The sequence below is a fragment of the Cnephaeus nilssonii genome, assembly GCF_951640355.1.
Source record: "Cnephaeus nilssonii genome assembly, chromosome: 3".
NCBI classification, from domain to species: Eukaryota; Metazoa; Chordata; class Mammalia; order Chiroptera; family Vespertilionidae; genus Cnephaeus; species Cnephaeus nilssonii.
In genome coordinates this window covers 93619353-93636675 of record NC_137074.1, presented here as the reverse complement: position 1 = coordinate 93636675, position 17323 = coordinate 93619353, and positions in this window count along the sequence as shown.

Sequence of the window (17323 nt, the reverse complement as noted above, 5' to 3'; positions counted from 1 at the left end):
ATTAACTCACAAAAGTTTAGGAAAACGAAGAAAAATAGGCAAAAAGACTGTAACCGACATATTGGTGTCAATTAGAAATACATGATGGAATGTGTTCAGCCATTAGGATGTTTCACTCCAGTGATCAGCTTACTCTGCGGACACCTGTAGGACATTCGGTATTTTCCCTATGGGGTCCTTGAAAGTGGACAAGGAGATTAGCAGGAAGCAGACAAGAGGCAGGGCTATCTTTTACAATCTCAGAGATGATAATATCTCTCCCAGCTGGAAGCTGATTGGAAGAAGATGTTGAGCAGAGGGAAAATGGTAAATTGAGCAACAATCTAACTTTCTCCAGGGTCAGTAGTTCCACCTCTGGCTTCATTTTATAGCTCAGATTCATGTTAAAGGTGCACAGAATAGACAGAGTTGATAGCAGGTCAACTTTATGTAGCACTAAGACTTTCTCACAACAACTATATTTCTTGTTAAATGACTACTGAATCTGAAAGATTTTTGCAAAATAGATACAGTTAAACTACTTTCAAAAATAATTCTGTCTAGGTAAGTGAAAAGATATTTAGTAAATCTCACAGATTAATCTAATGTTAAAAATCAAGACAATAGTACCAAAATGGAGTCCCTCATACTAAGCCTCTCATCACCAAACCAAACTTAATTACTGTTTCAGCCTTCCCCCAAATGGACTCTTAAACCAGTCAATCAGGAATCGCCTGGTCAGCACTAGTTAGGTCATCTGGCTGACAGACTCCTGCTATCCCCTAAAGGAAAGTAAGTTTGTTATACCCAACCTACTTTTCTGCCTAGCATGAACTAGTTGTTCCTGCTCTTTTCTGCCTCTAGAAGTCTTCGGTTTTGTACAGCTCATTGGAGCTCCTTGCTCTGCTGGTTTGGATGCTGCCTGATTCAAATTGATTTTTGCTCAAATAAATTCTTAAAATTTTTAATGTGCCTCAGTTGATCTTTTAACAAGTCTAGTGTCAGAACAGGGACCTGAAGAAGATCCTCAACAGCCTCCAAGAGCAACTAGCAGCCACACCTAGGTACCTTTGAAAACCTTGAGATTGCTGCTCTGGATGTGATGGGTTAAGTCCCTCTCAGATCCTAGCTCTGTAGCTTTTGCATCATGGAATTTCAGACTTTGAGAATTTCCTTTTCTGAACTGGGTCCAGAAACCAGCTGGAGTGAGAATAGGTTTGACATAGAAACCAAACTGAGTCTAGGGTCAAACCAGAAAATGGACGGGGTCCAGGGTTGGACTGGGTTTGACTTAAAAACTTAGCTGCGTCTGGGATCTGCGGTTGACTTAGAAACTGGACTGGGTGCAGTGTAAGGCCTCGGGTAAATAAAAATCTGTTTTGAAACTGAACAAGCAGGTTAACCTTACAAATAATATACTTGAATTACAGCGACCACAGTGGAGAACTTTAACCTAAGTAAGCTGATACATTTACAAAGTGTCTTAGAGAAAAAGGGGTCTCAGCCAAGCATCTTACCTTATAATAGAGAAACATGCAAATTGACCGCACCTCCGCTATGCCCACGATTGGGCCGGCAGGAGGCTCGGGGCGGGACTCCAGGTGGCATATCCGCCGTTGAGAAGTTCAAGATGGCGGTGCCAAGTGGCCGGGCACATGCCGCTGCTCCCCGGGGTGCCTGGGGCGATCGGCACTCCAGGGGGGCGTGGCCGGGCCCATCGGCACCCCGGGGGGCGTGGCCGGACCCATGCCGCCACTCCCGGGGGTGCCTGGGGCCATCGGCACCCCGGGGGGGCGTGGCCGGGCCCATGCCGCCACTCCCCGGGGTGCCTGGGACGATCGGCACCCCAGGGGGCGTGGCCGGGCCCATGGGCACCCCGGGTGGCGTGGCCGGACCCATGCCGCCACTCCCCGGGGTGTCTGGGGCTATCGGCACTCCGGGGGGGCGTGGCCGGGCCCATGGGCACCCCTGGGGGCGTGGCCGGACCCATGCCGCCGCTCCCTGGGGTTCCTGGGGCGATCGGCACTCCGGGGGGGGGGCGTGGCCGGGCCCATGCCGCCACTCCCCGGGGTGCCTGGGGCGATCGGCACCCCGGGGGGGCGTGGCCGGCCCCTCCCGCCCCTCCCGGGGGTCCCGGGGTAGATCAGCCACCTGGGGGGGCGTGGCCCGGCCCCTCCCGCCGTTCCCCGGAGGCCCAAGGGCCGAGGCTTTCCGGGCCTTGGGCACCAGCAGGGAGCCTGCACCGATCGCAGGAAACCACTGGGGGTCGGCTCCTGAGATCCTTAGCAAGGATGTTGGGTGCTGCGGAGCCCAAGGCCACCGCCCGGGGCCAAGCCCCGACCCTGAAAAAGGCAGAAGGCGGTGGCCACAGCCAAGGCCTGGGTCCCTGGTGCCGGCAGAAAACTGGTGCAGGCAGCCAGGTGAATGAAGGTCTATTGCACGAATCTTCGTGCAAACGGGCTACTAGTTAACCATAATGGGTAGAGGGAAAATTATTTTCCTCCTCTACAGTTTCTAGTGGGCAAGAATGAGACTCGCTAGGGTACCACATTTGCTTCACAGCCTACACAGGCAGGATTCTTGGAAAACTGGCAAATGCTGGCAAAGGGCGAGATTTCTTACCAAAATCAGCACTGTCAGATCTCTATCTGTAGTGCCTGGTAGAGAGAAGAAGGTAAAATTTTGCATTGTCTCTTACTTTTAAAATTCAGATTGGAAGGCAAAAAACCCTTTGTAATTATTATATCTTGGAATTGTGACATGAATTTGTTTTCAGGTACTCATTTGTTATCAATCCCTTCTCTTATACGGACAATTGCTTTTTTTGTTTGTCTTATTTTGTGTCCTGAGAACTTTGCTTGGAAACCATCATCAGGTTGGGGGGGCCCCAAAATATGACTGACCAGAAATGTGAGTTGTACCCCATTTACAACTAGGGTCATATCAACTGTGTCAGCTCTCAGGGAAACTCTCTAAGTCTTTTTTTCTTTTGGTTATCTTGTGGAGTGGCTCTTGGTACAGTAATATCTTTTGCAGCCTCTTTAGGGATGCCTCTTGAGTCCATGGGGTGCTCAGTACTATGAGGAATATTTACTATTTTCCCAGCTGAAACCTGACTATATATATATATATGATGTTCCCCAAAAAATATATACACACTTTGAGCATTATTAATTCCTATGGGTTAAATCTAAAAAGAAATAAATATCAATTGAGCTAACAGAAATAACTGTGTATACATTTTGGGGAATACCCTGTATATTAGAAGGAGAAGGGAAAGGCTATTTTGAAAACTAGGCCTGTAAAAAAATTTTAAAGTATTTTTCACAAATATTAGTAAAAAGCTTTCACCATCTGAATAGGTAATTTTTACTTATGCTATCTATCAGAAACATAATTTGAATACAAGTGGAGTTTTTTGACTTTTTTATTGTTGTTGTTTGTTTGTTTGTTTAGTTTTTGTCTTTTTAAACTAGTGAGTTTTGCATTATTGTACCTGTCTCATGGCTAAAATTTTTAAAACAAAAACTATATGCTCTCTGTTGCATCTGTATGTATGTCTATATATCTATTATAGAAGTGTGATTTTTTTCTACCTCCAGATGGTATTGCCAAAATTATTTTTAAGGAGCTCTATTTAATTGGTTAAAGACAAACAATCATCATATAAACCAAGTATATTCTCAGAAATATAGACACTAATCCAAATGTTTTTCAAATTTACATGATTTAGGATATTCAGTAAGCAAAAGCTAGTCCGTTAAATTAATTAAAATAGGCATGCCTAATGCTTTTTATTCTAGATAGGTTTACTAAATGTCAAATCAGCTCATATTATCTCTGTTACAGATTTTGTGAGCAAGAAAGATAAATTAAGATAATGATTAGCTGATTAATGTATCATAAATTTTTCATGAATAATCTAAACATAATTATTAAAAACAAGTAAATTAAATAGATATAAGTAGAACAATAGCTTATGAACTTTCTAACAAAAAATATGCCTTTTAGTATGTTTATTTAAAAATAGTTTACAAAAATTTTTTTTGGTATTTTGATACCATGCAGTTATGCTGAGCTAAGTTAAATAATGGATATTCATTGAATATCTAGATTATTTCCAAATAAGAAAGAATACTGAACCAGTAATTAATGAACACAAAATTGTCTACTTGTAGGTTCTTATTACAAAGTAATTAGAAATATCTTAGTCTATCAGTAAACATGTCTTATGGTACATTGAAAAATACACTACAAGGAAGAATATACTTCCAGAAATTATGAAATGCATTTAGAAATTTGCCAATCCATGGAATTCTCGTGTAACATACAACTCACTATTGATTACTTCTTGGTTTTCACTAGAAATAAATGTTTTTAAAGGTTAAAAAAATTAATCAATATATGTACTTGAAACTACTTAGAAATAGCCACAGCAATACTGAGAAGAACAAAGTTGGAGGAATCACAATACCAGATATCAAATTATACTACAAAGCCACTGTATTCAAACCATCCTGATACTGACACAAGAACAGGTATACAGAGCAAGTGAACAGAACATAGAACTCAGAAATTGATTCAAGCCATTATGCTCAATTAATATTTGACAAAGGAGGCAAGAACATACAATGGAGTTTAGACAATCTCTTCAATAAATGGTGTTGGGAAAATTGGACAGGAACATGCAAAAAAAATGAATCTAGACCACAAACTTAGACATACACAAGAATAAATTCAAAATGGATAAAAGACTTAAATGTAAGTTATGAAACTATAAAAATGTTAAAAGAAACCATAGGCAGAAAAATCTCAGACATCTCATGTAGCAATATGTTTACTGATACATCTCCTACGGCAAAGGAAACTAAGAAGAAAATAAACAAATGGGACTACATCCAAATAAAAAGCTTCTGCACAGCAAAAGAAACCATCAACAAAATGAAAAGGGAGCCCACTGTATGGGAGAACATATTTGCCAATGATACATCTGATAAGAGGTTAATTTCCAAAATATATAGGGAGTTAACAAAAAAAAAGAAATACAATCCAATTAAGAAATGGGCAAAGGACCTAAATAGACACTTCTCCAAAGTGGATATACAGAAGGCCAAGAGACATAAGGAAAAAATGCTCAAAGTCACTAATCATCCAAGAAATGCAAATTAAAATGACAACAAGATATCACCTCACACCTGTCAGAATGGCTATCATCAACAAATCAACAAATTACAAGTGTTGGCAAGGATGTGAAGAACAGAGAAGCCTAGTACATTGCTGGTGGGAATGCAGACTGGTGCAGCCACTGTGGAGACCAGTATGGAGTTTCCTCAAAAAATTAAAAATGAAAATACCATTTGACCTAGTGATCCCCCTTCTATGAATATGTCCTAAGAAACTCAAAACACCAATCAGAAAGAATGTATGCATCCCTATGTTCTTAGCAGCATAATTTACAATAGCTAACATCTGGAAACAGCCCAAATGCCCATCAGTAGATGAATGGATAAGAAGCTGTGGTACATTTGCACAATGGAATACTATGCAGCTATAAAAAAGAAGGAACTCTTAGCATTTGCAACAGCATGGATGGAATGAGGAAGCATTATTTTAAGTGAAATAAGCCAGTCAGAGAAAGATAAGTATCACATGTCTCACTCATATGTAGAATCTAATGAACATAATAAGCTGATGAACAAAATAGATCCAGAGACATAGAAGCATGAAACAGACTGTATAATCTCAGCAGGAAGGTGGGTGGGTGTGAACCGATCAACCAAAGAACATGTATGCCTATATGCATAATTCATGGAAACAGACAGTAGGGTGGTGAAGGCCTGGGGCTGGAGGGGGGGCAGGGGGGGCTAGAAGAGGTCAATGGGGGAAAAAAAGGACATATATAATACTTTCAACAATAAAGATTAAAAAATAAAAAATAAGCTACTTAGAAATAATCGCAGTGAAAGAAAACAACTATGTATGTAAAGTACATAAGAAAAGTAAAATGAGCCCTAGCCAGTTTGGTTCATTGGATAGAGCATCAGTTTGCGGACTCAAGGGTACTGGGGTTTGATCCTGGTCAAGAGCACATTTTCGGGTTGTGGGCTTGATCCCCAGTAGGGGGTGTGCAGGAAGCAGCCAATCAATGATTCTCTCTCATCATTGATGTTTCTCTTTCTCCCTCTCTCTCTTCCTTTCTGAAATATATATATATATATATATATATATATGTACATACGTATACACTAGAGGCCCGGTGCATGAAATTCAGACACGGGGTGGGGGGAGTCCCTTCAGCCCAGACTGGATCCTCTCCAATCTGGGACCCCTCAGGGGATGTCTGACTGCCGGTTTCAGCCCGATCCCAGGCACTGAGCCAAAACCAGCAGTTGGATATCCCTGTCACAATCCAGGACCACTGGCTCCTAACTGCTCACATGCCTGCCTGCCTGATCACCTCTAACCACTTCTGTCTGCCAGACTGATCACCCCTAACTGCCTCCTTCTGCCAGCCTGGTCACCCCTAACTGCCCCCCTCTGCTAGCCTGATTGACCCTAACTGCCCCCCTTGCTGGCCTGGTCACTCCCAACTGCCCCCCACTGCCAGCCTGGTTTCACCTCACTGCCCCTCTCTGTTGACCTGGTCGCCCCTCACTGCCCCCCCCGCCAACCTGGTTGCCCCATGCAGCCTACTGGTCAGTCGATTGGTTGTCCCTCACTAACACCCCTGCTGTTTGGTTGTAACTGAGAGGGCGTTGTGACCAATTTGCATATTACCCTTTTGTTAGTGTGTGTGTGTGTGTGTGTGTGTGTGTGTGTGTGTGTGTGTGTATATATATATATATATATATATATATATATATATATATTTATATATCCTATCTAATAAAATGGTAATATGCAAATTGACTGTCACTCCAACACACAAGATGGCTGCCCCCATGTGAACACAGGATGGCTGCCACAAGATGGCCAGCAGGGGAGGGCAGTTGGGAGGGACCAGGCCTGCAGAGGAGAACAGTTGGGGGGGACCAGGCCAGCAAGCAAGGGCAGTTGGGAGCGATCAAGCCTGCAGGGGAGGTCAGTTAAGGTTGACCAGGCTGGCAGAGGAAGGAAGTTGGAGGCAACCTGGCCTGCAGGGAAGGGCAGTTAGGGGGGACACAGGCCTGCAGGGGAGAGCAGTGGGGGGAACCAGGCCTGCAGGGGAGGGCAGTTTGGGGGGACCAGGCCTGCAGGGGAGGGCAGTTAGGGGTGACCAGGCCTGCAGGGGAGGGCAGTTAAGGGTAATGAGGCTGGCAGGGGAGGCAAGTTAGGGGAGACTGGATCAGCAGGGGAGGGAAGCTAGGGGGGGAACAGGCCTACAGGGGAGGGCAGTTAGGGGTGACCAGGCTGGCAGGGGAGGGAAGTTAGGGTGACCAGGCTGGCAGGGCAGGGCAGTTAGGGGCAATCGGGCTGGCAGGGCAGGGCAGTTAAGCATCAATCAGGCTGGCAAGGAAGTGGTTAGGGGGTGATCAGGCTGGCAGGCAGAAGCGGTTAGGGGCAATCAGGAAGGCAAGCAGGCGAGCAGAAGGGAGCCAGCAGTCCTGGATTGTGAGAGGGATGTCCCAGATTGGAGAGGGTGCAGGCTGGGCTGAGGGATACCACCCCCCCACCCCCCGTGCACAAATTTCATGCACCGGGCCTCTAGTATATATATATAAAAGAAAAGTAAATGACAGGTTGTGCCTCTATAACCAACTTGTTATAGATATTGGTATACATTATTTGACTTCATGTTTACAGCTCTCTACGTGAGTAAAAGGCAACTCTACATTCTACTTTTGTATAACCTTACATATTTCAGTCATCTAAGTGAATGTTCTGTGACCATTCAGCACTCAAGAACAAACTTTGCTCCCTAATGAATAAGATGGAATTGGAAACACATCTCTTCAAAATCACTGACTGAGATTAATTTGACAAATGCCCATTAGACCAGCCAAGAGCTTGCTCAGTTACTCCTATTTGCTTTAATTTATTTAGCAAAAGGCCCCAATCTATCAAGTTAAATGCCTTGATCATTCATCAGTTTACAGATAGTGAAGTGCCGCGGTCTATACCCAGATTATCAATCTGTGAAAGGTGAACATTTGGGTAACTCATTTAACTAAGCAAGGTCTAAAGCCTCTAATATTTTAAGTTATTGAAGGCCATGGCTGAGCTATACTCTTCCACTTGTCAAATATTACAAACTTGTAAGTAAGACATTTGTTTTCATGAACCAACTGAGCTCTAAATAAATGGGATTTCCCCAGCAGTTTATTCCTGAGTAGGTATTTATTCAGGAAATCTTCATTCTATCATTATATTGTATATGCTTTGGTTTGTGCACAGAAATTATATTGTTTTGACAGCTCTATTATTTTTACTGGTTGGCTTGCAGCAATTTATCTCACGATACATGAGGAGTTTATTTTTTTTTTAATTGGCTCTGCCTTTCTTTTTGAATGTGTTTATGAGGCACTATAGCAGTTCAACATTTTAATGTTTCAGTGTTTTCCACCAATTTGGTAATCTTGTAAACAGCAGAGTTTCTGAAGGGACGCTAAGCGGTTTTGAAAAGAGGATTAGAAAGAAAAAGCTAGTAACTTAGCTTCATAGTTGATACTTTCCTGACAGTGCCATCCTTGACTGTGTATTCAGAGTGTGCAGTGGTATCTGGCTCAAAGGTAAAACAATATAAAAAATTCTGAGCAGAAGTAAGACATGTTAAATTTATTTAAATTTCATTAGGAACTGACAAAAGAGTTGCTATTAAAGAAGCAGAATCTTGGCTTTCTGTTGCTGATATTACCATAAGATCAGGCATCACTGGCAGCACAGCACATCAAAGACCAAAGTTCTGGCATACCAATGTTTAACTTTCATCTTGAGATGCTTAACTCAGAAAATTGGAAATGAACTAGCATTTGACTATTAAACCAAAATTTAAAAGTTAAATAATTTCACAGTAGGACTGTTTTTAGGCCCATTAGGTTTTATAGACCTTAACATCTATATATAGCTTCTATAGTTAATTTTTTTTGTAATCTAAACTCATATTTTAAGGATCTCTGAAATGTATTGCAATTTTAAAATAGGTAATTCAAGCACTTATTGCCTACCATTTTGTTTCACAACAGCTAAAAATAAACCAAATAGGTCCTGTAAGTTAGATTTTGATACAATTTAGTAATACATAAAATTTTATCCATAAAGCCAACTTCTTGTAACACAGACAAATGTAACTTACTAGACTCATATATATTTACTCATTCAACAAATATTTAATAAGCACTTTCTAAGTTTCAGGAGATTCAAAGATGAATCTAATATCCTCAGTATGGATTTTCATTGTCCATGAATGTATGCATTTAAAATGCAATATGCATTTATCCACCATCCAGAACTGAAATATCATTGCCGACATGTACACATAAGGAACTGTTTGACATTGAAATTGGGACTCAAAAGAACTGTTGGCCCAGAAAAAAACTCACTACAGACTGATTTATTTGCCTCTTAGCATAACCATTATTGCTTGTCTCATTTTCGGTTCTTATAAGTGTATTTCTAGTAGCACATGATCTCACTCATCTAGGGGAAATGATGAACAACATAGACTGATGAACAAGAACAGACCTGGAGATAAGGAAGCATAGATCAGACTGTCGGACCTCAGAGGGAAGGTAGGGGAGGGTGGGGATAAGGGGGAGAGATCAACCAAAGGATTTGTTTGCATGCATATGAGCCTAACCAGTGGTCACAGACAACAGGGGGATGGGAACATGCGTGGGGAGGGGTTTGGGATGGGAATGGGGGGGATGAGGACAAATAAAGAAATTAAAAAAAAAAAATGAAATCCTATCTAATAATAGAGTAGTATGCAAATTAACCATCACTCCGCGACAAAAATGGCGTGCCCATAGACACAAGATGGCGGCGCCCAGGCCCGCAGGAGTCCCCCAGTCCCAGGGAAGGCTGCCGCTGAGAGAAGGCAGCGAGCAGCCCAGCCTGTTGGCCTAGGAGGCGGCTTTGCCCTCCAGCCAGATCCTCTTCTAGCCCTGAAACTGGCCGTGGGTCGGGGAGGCGCCCACGCTCGGCCGCCATGATCAGCTTCATGCCCGACCCGGTCCATGGGTCTGGGAGGAGCCCGCGCACGGCCGCCTCGATCTGCTGCCCTTTGTGACCCGGGCCCTGGGTCCGGGAGGAGCCCGCGCACGGCCGCCTCCATCGGCTGCCCTCCGCGACCCGGGCCGTGGGTCCGGGAGGAGCCCGCGCACGGCCGCCTCCATCAGCTGCCCTCCCGGACCCGGTCCGTGGGTCCGGGAGGAGCCCGCGCATGGCCGCCTCCATCGGCTGCCCTCCCGGACCCGGTCCGTGGGTCCGGGAGGAGCCCGCGCACGGCCGCCTCCATCGGCTGCCCTCCCGGACCCGGGCCCTGGGTCTGGGAGGAGCCCGCCCACGGCCGCCTCCATCGGCTGCCCTCCCGGACCCGGTCCCGGTCCGTGGGTCTTGGAGGCGCCCGCGCACGGCCGCCTCCATCGGCTGCCCTCCCGGACCCGGTCCGTGGGTCTGGGAGGCGCCCGCCTCCATCGGCTGCCCTCCCGGACCCGGGCCCTGGGTCTGGGAGGAGCCCGCCTCCATCGGCTGCCCTCCCGGACCCGGGCCGTGGGTCCTGGAGGCGCCCGCGCATGGCCGCCTCCATCGGCTGCCCTCCCGGACCCTGGCTGTGGGTCTGGAGGCGCCCGCGCACGGCCGCCTCCATAGGCTGCCCTCCCGGACCCGGGCCTTGGGTCCGGGAGGCGCCCGTGCACTGCCGACTCCATCGGCTGCCCTCCGCGACCCGGGCCGTGGGTCTGGGAGGAGCCCGCGCACGGCCGCCTCCATCGGCTGCCCTCTGAGACAGGCTGCCTGGATCAGCTGCCCTCCGTGACCCGGGCCGTGGGTCTGGGAGGCGCCTGCGCAAGGCAGCCTCCATCAGCTGCCTGCCCAGACCTGGGCCGTGGGTCTGGTAGGCGCCCGCGCTGGGCCGCCTCCATAGGCTGCCCTCCAAGACCGGCTGCCTCCATCATCTGCCCTCCGAGACCAGCTGCCTTGATCAGCTGCCCTCCGCGACCCGGGCCGTGGGTCTGGGAGGCGACTGCACAAGGCCGGCGCGATCAGCTGCCCACAGTGGCCTGGGCATTGGGCCTGCGAGGTTCCAGTGCATGGCAGGAGCCGTCTGCTGCCTGTCCCAGCCTGGGCTGTGGGCCTGGGAGACCCAGGCTGCCTATACACCTCCCTCCCACCCCCCCACCCTGCCCCCTCTGAGATCAGCTCCCATCTGCAGCTGGGGGGTGTAGGCCTGGGAGGCAGCCGTGCCCCCCAGAGCTATTCCCTCCAAGAGGCAGCCTGGGGTGTCAGGGTGCACCCCCATGGAGTGATCCCCCACACACACTATAGCCTTGGAACTTCCCTTGCCGCCAGCCGAGTGATTGGAGAGGGAGGGGGTTAGTAATCTGGGCGATGCTGCCCAGCAAACCTCTCCCATTGGGTAGAAAGTTCTGACCAGGTTAGGGAGGTAAATAGGTTTTGTTTAAAATCTTTGGGAACCACATGGAAATGTCTGAGATAGGCTTTCACATCAGAAGTAACTTACAACTAATTTCTGAAGGCAAACCTGGACATTGCAGTTACATTACTGGAGAGTACCCCGAGGTCCGGAGGTTGGCTCTGCAGAGGTGGTGCAGAGTGCTCCCCACCCTGGTTCCTCAGCACCTTGGGCAGGGCTTGAGCCCACCCAGGAAGGCCTTTTCCCCTACAGTTTTCACCAAGGCAGGGAGGTTTTGTAGACATGAATAAGAAGTGCCCATGCACAAGTCCTGAAGATGCCGGGGCCGGCAGAAATGACAATCAAACCGGGAAAAGAGCAAAACCAGAAACACCACCAATCCCATCATAGATCATCTTTTTCTTCAGATGACTGTGTGTTTCCCTCTTCTTTGTCTTCTGGAAGCAAGACAGATTCAAGTACTGACAATTCTACCAACGGAAAAGTTAAGAGAAAGAGAGGACAGAAAAGGAATAAAAGGAAAAAAGAAAGAAAGGACAAAAGTTGAAACATCAAGAAAAAGAAAGAAAAAAGAAAGAAACAACCACATCATATCACCTTTCTAAGGTCTCATGAAATTCCTGTTTAAGTTTATTTTATGACACTTTTAGTTTGGGTTTACATTTTTTACTGGTTTGTGAAGACCACGGCAGGTACACAGTCCAATATGTTAAAGAAAAAAACCCTATCTACTAAAGAGGTAATAGGAGGGGAGAGCATTTGGGGGTGACTGGGCTGTCAGGGGAAGGCAGTTGGGGATGACTGGGCTGGCAGGGGAACAGTTAGGCATTGATCAGGCTGGCAGGAGAGTGGTTAGGGGGTGATCAGGCTGGCAGGCAGGCAAGCAGTTCGGAGCCAGCAATCCTGGATTGTGAGAGGGATGTCCGACTGCCCGTTTAGGCCTGATCCTAGGATCGGGCCTAAACGGGCAGTCGGACATCCCTTGAGGGGTCCCAGATTGGAGAGGGTGCAGGCTGGGCTGAGGGACACCCCAACCCCGTGCACGAATTTCGTGCACCGGGCCTCTAGTGTGAAATATAAAATCATAAACATGTCACTGCTTGATGTTGTCAATGATGTAGTTTGAATATTCGCTCTAAAAAAGAGAGAGAGAACATCCAGCAAGTAGGTTTAGTAATCGGACATGAAGAATTATAGGAAAGGCAACTAGGGGGAAGAAACAGCATGAACTAATCCAATATAAATTTTAACTCAATGTATTTATGGTCCTTAGCTAACATTTGCAACCATGTGGCCACAAAATATGCAAGGAGAAAATGTGTCAATGCATGGCAGCATGAGGTACAAAGGGACTCCACTAACTGCATATTAGAATCACCTGCCTTGAACACCACCTCAAATGAATAAAATCAGGCTCCTTGGTGATGAAACCTGGCTTAGGCATCATTTTAAAACTCGCCAAGGTTATAAAATATGCAGTCAATACCATGACACATCAACTGGCCATGAAATGGTGCAACTGAAGGTCCAAAAATACATGGGCATTCCTCCCATTTAGTCTTGTTTGGCCTACAATTGTCATCCTTGTCTTTGAAATGTTAACTTATGTTCCTAAATCACCTCATCTCCTTAACTACTGTTATACTGTTAAACCATATTTTCCTCTCATGTACTGAATAGCACATCACCAAGATAACAGCCTTTATCTCCATTCTTGATCCTGCCAAAGAATAAAAAATGCCAGGATATCTTAGCTTCTAAATTCCTTTAATTTTTCATCTCCAGTCAGCTTTTTTTTTACTTGGTCTAATGGTCACTTCTTGAACTCAATCATCATCACTTACCCCAGGGCAGCTATTAATTCAATAATCCTAGTCTTTGGTGAAAACTTCTGGGCTTTCTGCTCATTTTATCAAGTTCCACTTCAAAAATTATTTAACTTCATCATTCCCTATAATCCAATGACCCTTCTATTTCACCTGTCCATCATCTAATTAATATCTTTACTTCTTTTGATGTTCACCTAAGTTATCATAGTAAACCATTACAATAGCTACCTAGCAAACATCTTCATCTTCTCTGTACCCTCTTTCCTTATAAAAAAAAAAAATTAACCTTCAATTAACCCAACAACCTGCCACTTTCATGATTATACCTAAAAAGATATACATTGTTAGAGAAGATTCAATATTGGTATCAATATAATTTACTAGAGGCCTAGTGCACGAATTTGTGCACAGGGGTGTGTGTCCCTCAGCCCAGCCTGCACCCTCTCCAATCTGGGACCCCTCGAGGGATGTCCGACTCCCCATTTAAATGGGCAGTTGGAGATCCCTCTCACAATTCAGGACTGCTGGCTCCCAACTGCTCACCTGCCTGCCTTCCTGATTGCCCCTAACCGCTTCTGCCTGCCAGCCTGATCACCCCTAACCACTCCCCTGCCTGCCTGATTGATGCCTAACTGCTCCCCTACCAGCCTGATTTCCCTTAACTCCCCTCCCCTGCAGGCCTGGTCACCCCTAACTGCCCTCTCCTGCAAGCCTGGTCACCCCCAACTGCCCTTCCCTGCAGGACTGGTCGCCCCCAACTTCTCTCCTCTGCCTGCCTGGTGACCCCTAACTGCCCTCCCCTGCAGGCCTGATCGCCCACAACTGCCCTCCCTTGCAGGCCTGGTTCCTCCCAACTGCCCACCCCTGCTGGCCATCTTGTGGTGGCCATCTAGTGTCCACATGGGGGCAGCCATTTTTTACCACATGGGGGCAGCCATCTTGTTTGTTGGAGTGATGGTCAATTTGCATATTACTCTTTTATTAGATAGGATGATTTCTAATCTCATCTAGGATTTCAATATTGTTCACTTTTTTAACCATATTTCTATAATAATATTTTTCTCCATTATCTGTAATGTATATTCCATGATATTATGTTTATATGTCCTCACATCCCTATCCACTTCATCAGATAAGACTGCCTTATATTTTATAAGTAATTTGTGCATTAGCCTCTATCCCCTCCCTTCTCATTATCACTTGTCATCCTCTGGATATTTTGTCACAGGATATTTTTATAAGTATAAGTTGGGTAAACCCAATTCCCCTCTATTTTATCTACTTTTAAGTTAATTCTGAAGATTTTTTTTTATATATATTTCTTCAATTTCATTCTCTCCTAAACCCAATTAATTCAGGCTTTTACCAATTACTTGAACTTTGTTAAATCCAAGGATCACTTCTCAGTTAGCATCTTACTTCACCTTTCAGCAATGCTTGATATTGTCACTCCTTCTTTCTTAAAACACTTCTTCATTTGGTTTCAAGGACACTACACTGAGTTGATGTCTTCCTGTTCTAAAATCATTGCTCCTTCTCAGTCTCCTTTGTTGGTTGGTGCTTATTTTTCTGACATCAAAAACTTGAGTGCCCTACATTTCAGTCCTTTGACTTTTCTTCTTTCTATCTGCACTCACTTCCTTGATGATATCATCCAATGTTATGACTCTAAATTCCATTTACATGCTGCTTTATAAAATATCAATTTTCACCCAAAAAAACTCTCCTCTAAACTTTGGACTAATATTTAAAACTTGCCACTCCTTATCTTAACCTAAATAACTAATACATATTTCATACTTAATTAGAAAAGACATAATCAGTCCATTCTCTCTCTATCTGAACCCCCAAAATCATTAATCTCAATTATGAAATCTCCATCCTTCAGTTGTAGACTAAAAATCCAAGAGTTATCCATAACTTTTATTTTTTTGTTCACAACATACATTCAATTAGTTGGTAAATCTTATAGTCTCCACCTTAAAAATATATTTACAATCTCATTATATATGTTCTCAAACTATATCCAGAATTATATTTCTCACCAAATTCACTGTCTCTGTACATCTTATTACGTAAGCTTATCTCTGATGACTTATAATACCATTAGCCTGCCAACTTCTCAAGGTAAGTATTTTGTCCAAATCTCTCTTCACTTCACTTTTTCATAGTTCTTAGGTATATTTTCAAAATTTAACTCATGATCCCTGCCCACTGTTCAGTTCTGCTTTACCTCTAACATTCCCTACCTAAACTAATGGCACCTTCATCTGCCCAAGTTCTCCAGCTAGAAAATTGGGATTCTTCCTTGACATGTCCTTCTTTCTCATATCTCTCAGTCAACCTATTGATATACCCTCCTTATTCTAATCCCCCCAAATTAAGTTATTTTATTCCAGCCTCCCAGTTACAATTCTATCCTTTATTTATTTTGAGTACAAATAAAATAGCTTCTTATCTATTTTTCTTACTTCCACTGTAATTTACACCAAGTCATTCTCTACACAAATTCACTCTCTTGCTTAAAATTGTATAGGGTTTCTCCATTTCTCTTACTCTGAGACTTCTAAAAATTCTTATTACACTTAGTCTTTTAAAACTGGCCCCTGCCAACCTCTAGAACCACAGTCCCAAGTATAGAAACTATCTATTGCATACAGATACAATTTTAATTGAAAATTAGCTGTAATTTTCTGATCCTGTGAATTAAATTATAAAAAATGATACTGCACACATTAAATTTATTAAATAACTAGAGGCCTGGTGCACAAAATTCATGCATGGGGTGGGGGAGAGGTGTTCCTCAGCCCAACCTGCACCCTCTCCAATCTGGGACCCCTTGAAAGCCGCTGGACATCCCTCTCACAATCCAGAACTGCTGGCTCCCAACTGCTCACCTGCCTGCCTGCCTGATTGTCCCTAACTGCTTCTTCCTGCCAGCCTTATCACCCTCTAACCACTCCCCTGCCAGCCTGATCAATGCCTAACTATTCCCCTGCTGGCCCAATTGCCCCTAACTGCACTCCCCTGCTGGTTGGGTCACCCCCAACTGCCCTCTCCTGCAGGCCTGGTTGTTCCTAACTGTCCTCCCTTGCAGGACTGGTTCCTCCCAACTGCCCTCCCAAGCTGGCCTGATTGCCCACAACTGCCCTCCCTTGCAGGCCTGGTCCCTCCCAACTGCCCTCCCCTGCTGGCCTGATTGCCCACAACTGCCCTCCCTTGCAGGCCTGGTCCCTCCCAACTGCCCTCCCCTGCTGGCCATCTTGTGGCAGCCATCTTGTGTCCACATGGGGGCGGCAATCTTTGACCACATGGGGGCAGCCATCTTGTGTGTTAGAGTGATTGTCAATTTGCATATTACCTCTTTATTATATAGAATATTTTCATCCTATTCTTATATTTACCAATTTAATCACTCTATAAAAGTAAAAAAAATGTACCTATATGTAATAATTTCTAGTTGATGAGTGCTCATTTAAAACGTGGGTACATGAGGAAAACCATAATTCAATGGTTCCATATATTTTTAAATTTAATGTATTGGTAATAAACTATACATAGAATATTTTATAATTTTAAGAGGTTATAAAAATATTAGTGTTGCACGGCAAGTGTGACTCAGTGGTTGAGCATCGACCTATGAACCAGGAGGTTATGGTTCAATTCCAGTTCAGGGCATCTGCCTGGGCTGCTGGCTCAGTCCCAGTGTGGGGTGTGCTGGAGGCAGCTAATCAATGATTTTCATCATTGATGTTTCTATCTCTGTCTCCCTTTTCTTTCCTCTCTGAAATCAATAAAAATATTTATTTTCTTTTTTAAATTTAGTGTTAAGGAAGAAGAGTGAGAGATGATATCTTATTTTTAATACAGAATATATAATCCATTAAGAATAATAGTCATATTCTTAATAGGTGGGATAAGTCTACAGACTTGGGAAACAAAG